General features: G+C 26.6%; 1 long non-coding RNA gene across 1 annotated transcript; it reads right to left on the minus strand.

The window, feature by feature from the left end:
* Positions 1–2192: 2192 nt before the first annotated feature.
* On the minus strand, positions 2193–3634 carry LOC148770461 (uncharacterized). Its single transcript, XR_016031379.1, has 2 exons — positions 2963–3634; positions 2193–2576 (listed from the first exon to the last, which is right to left on the minus strand). It is a non-coding gene; the product is annotated as an uncharacterized LOC148770461 (long non-coding RNA).
* Positions 3635–4487: the final 853 nt, after the last annotated feature.

The following is a 4487-nucleotide window of genomic DNA, read 5'->3' on the forward strand; positions in this document are numbered from 1 at the left end:
TAGTTATTGGGATTGGTTGACATAGTTATATTATGTGACAATATTGAAATTTGTCACTAATAATAATTAATAAAAAAAAAATTGTTGCCACTAATTTCCTTTAATTTTAGCTTTACAATGGCAAAATACAAGGAGTAGAACAAATATAAACATATATAATTTACAATAGCAAAAATAAGGATTGTAGGTTCTATATAATGACCATATATATTTATATATTTAAAGAAAAGGAGAGAATAATGAGAAGAAGAAATATATTTTTTTGTAAAAGTATCAATTAGTTAACAATTTAATTATACACTTGGAAAGAAGGGGAAACAAATAGTTAGTACTCTTGAGTCTTGACATCTATAAAAAGATGACAAATCTTGAATGACAGTGATTTGAGGCCTTAGCAGAAGCTACCAGAAGGTGGGGCAATTTTTTTTTGGTTTAGTTTTAAAGTGTAGTTTTTAAAATGGGGTTGTTTTGGGGTGGGTAACTGAATTAGGGTTGAACGCCACCCACCACGGCGGCACCGGCAGGAGACGCCAGCTCCAACGGCGTCTCCATAGGAGATGCCACCGGTGGTGGCATCTTCTCTTTAAAATATTAATATTATAATATTATAATATTATAATATTATAATATTTTAATATTTTAAATATTTATATTAATATTTTTAATATTTTCTGATTTTTTATTTTTTTTTTACAAAATAAAACATTAATGTTAGTATTATTTATTAAATTTTATATATTTTCTCTATTAGTGTTAAATTATTCATTGCTTATATTTATCTAATCAATACAATAAAATAGTGTACAATCTTGGTCATTTTTTGCATTTTTGTTTTCCAATAAATTAATTTTTTTTTTATAAAATTCAGTAGAATGTACTAACTGGAAGGGAAGAAATGGTACCGCAAAATTTGACCAATTAATAGTGGCAGTTTGAAGTATGAAATTATATTTTCTGGTGTAACTTTAATGATCATATTTTGGATTGATTTATTATAACTTGATTAAATTTTAGAAATATGTATCTATTTTGTGTTAATTTCTTCAAATACCTTAATAAAAAAAATCAAGAGTGTTGTTTATTGATGTTTGTAAAATATGTATGATTGGTTTTTTGAGTAATTTGAAAAAAAAATATAAAATAACAAGCAAATGTAAATAATATATATATATATATATATATATATATATATATATATATATATATATATATATATATATATATATATATATATATATATATATATATATATATATATATATATATATATATATATATATGTATATGGCATTGACTTTATAGTGCCAATTTTATTTTCTTGTACTCATTTTGGACTTATTTATTTTATATAACTCTTTTATTGGATTTATTTATTTTATATAACTATTTTATTTTCTAGAACTCCTTTTGTTTTTGTTTACATGTTTTTAAGATTGTACACTATTTTAGTGTGTTAATTAGATAAATATAAGCAATGATTAATTTAACACTGGAGAAAATATATAAAATGTAATAAATAATACTAACATTAATGTTTTATTTTGTAAAAAAAATTAAAATCAGAAAATATTAAAAATATTAATATAAAAATTAAAAATATTAAAATATTAAAATATTAAAATATTAAAATATTATAATATTATAATATTAAAATATTAATATTTTAAAGAGAAGACGCCACCACCGGTGGCATCTCCTATGGAGACGCCGTTGGAGCTGGCGTCTCCTGCCGGTGCCGCCGTGGTGGGTGGCGTTCAACCCCAATTCGGTTACCCATCCCAAAACAACCCCATTTTAAAAACTACACTTTAAAACTACACCAAAAAAAAAAATTGCCCCACCAGAAGGTTAATATATATATATATATATATATATATATATATATATATATATATATATATATATATATATATATATATATATATATATATATATATATATATATATATATAATATAACCTTCTGGTATGAAGAAGGGTAACTTCACACGGTAAGAATCATTCTGTAAACGTGCAATACTCATGGTTCGCGCTGTGCATTGTCGCGGGCACTGTCGTTTCAGTTTAATTGCAACGTCGCTGCTTCGTCGTGGCCGAAAATTTCAATTAAAATGCTAAAAATAGAATTTATTTGAAATATATTTTTAATACTAACATTACAATACAATAATATGCAAAAAAAAAAATTCAAAATTCAAAAATAAATATTACACCAATCTTACATTAACATTATATGTATACACAAACTAGATCAAATAAAAATTCAAAAAAAAAAATAGAAATAAATATTTATGCTTAATATAGCAAAATATATTATGTGATGTATTAATTTCATATTAGGGTGATGATATTTAAGTAACATTAATATTGAAAGCAAAACAAAAACATAAAACTATAGCAATTCTAATAATTAAATAAAATTTAATGTTATATGCATCCAAATTATCTTTATTTATTTTAAGCCACTTACAGACGTTTTACGCCCAATCATTTCGGATAACGCTTGCATCCTCTATCGTACCGCGGCTGCTGGTACAGAGTTAGCCGATGCTTATTCCCCAAATACCGTCATTACTTCTTCTCCGGAAAAAGACCATCGGAAAAAAACAAACATAAGCACAAAAGTATATAAAACCCTACTTGGATATATGTATAAAATTAAAGAAAAAGGTGCATAACTAAGATATATATATTTATTATATATATAAAATTCATTGAGAAACAGCCCAATAATATAACAATGATAGTGCAATGATAAAAGTAAATATAATGTTAAAAAGATGCAGATCCAACAACCACAGAACAAACTGACAGGCCACATTCTTTAGGCTATATATCTATATATCATCAGAAACATGATTACTATAATCATTTAAAACAAGAGAGAAATTGCTGAACAAATCTCCGTGTGATTAATTAATGGAAAAAATTGATGAACAAAAATCCATTAATAAATTAGGTACCTCTATTTTCAATGGATCTTGTCTTCTGCTGCAAAACAAAACAAAAAAAAAAGAAAAAAATAGAAAATAAAATCTCAACTTTAATCATTACACCAATCTTCTCTTGCATGCCAACAACCTCATTAAATATTTCAAACCAACACAAACCCTAGCTAGCTATATTATTCATAAGAAACACCAAGACTTATAGCAGAAATCATATATATATATATATATATATATATATATATATATATATATATATATATATATATATAGAGAGAGAGAGAGAGAGAGAGAGAGAGAGAGAGAGAGAGAGAGAGAGTAAATAAAAAAAATAGGGTGATGAAGTTTTTATTGCAGAGGGAGCAAAAGATTGGGGGGAATGAAGCCTGGTCCGACGCCACTAACACATGATCCATTATTAAGATAATAATAATTAAAATACTCTATATTACCACACTATATATACATATTTATGGAGAGAAATTAATTAAGCATAAAGAAGCAGAAGAATATGAGAAGAAAATAATAGATAGATCTTTGTTAAGAAGGGCCTCGAGCCAAACAACATTCCCCTCAAAAAAGTATGCTCCCCACCAATTACACTTCCATGGCTATAAGAACTCTAGGGTTTGGAGAATTATGGAAGAAGAACCATATATATATATATATATATATGTGTGTGTGTGTGTGTGTATATATATATAACGGAGGAAGAAATATAATAAATGTGAAGATAAAAAAAGTGGGGTGTGGTGTGTTAGAAGAAAGAGTGGGGAGGGAGGTGATAATTAAATAAAGGATGAGGGGGGAGGGGAAGAAAGAGTGTGTGTGTGTGTAATAAAAGGACAGACGACAAAGTCATAAAAGCCAACCAAAACCAGACACCATTACCCTACTACTACTACACCTTACATATAATCAACACCAAATTATTTTCTTTTTTTCTTTTTTTTTTTCCTTCAAATAAATGTGATAATTTTTAAAATCCACTTCGCCCCTGTAAATTTTCAATTTTTGCACTTTTCCTTCCTACAAATTTAGAAAAGAAATTTCACGACTTAAAAAATTTGTTCCAATGGCACTTTGCATCCCAACTTTACATTTACTGTCGTATTTTTCATGTAAGTTGCCACAAACACATCAAATTGAAGGGCATTTGCATCATTTTTAGGACGGGCCTGCTAGCTGAATAATAAATTAAAGATTCTCACAATTTTGGGAGAAATTATATTTTAATGAAATTAGTGAAATAGAAATTATATTTTAATGAAATTAGTGAAATAGGTTTGTTTTTTCATCTATTGGAAAATATAAAGATATTACGATTTGGATGAAAAAAAAAATAACTCAAATGCCTTTGAAATGGAAGGATAAATGAAAATTCCGTCGAAAAATACATTGGATTTTGTGATTTGGGGCAAAGTGCAACTGAAACAAAATTTTGAAGGAGGAGAATCTCTTTTTTGAATTTGTAGGGGGGGGGGAAGTACAAACAATGAAAAAAATAAAAGATGTTGTCCCTTTTTTTTTTTTTTTACTA

Source organism: Erythranthe guttata, chromosome 5, assembly GCF_056151865.1.
Source record: "Erythranthe guttata isolate IM_541 chromosome 5, IM_541, whole genome shotgun sequence".
NCBI classification, from domain to species: Eukaryota; Viridiplantae; Streptophyta; class Magnoliopsida; order Lamiales; family Phrymaceae; genus Erythranthe; species Erythranthe guttata.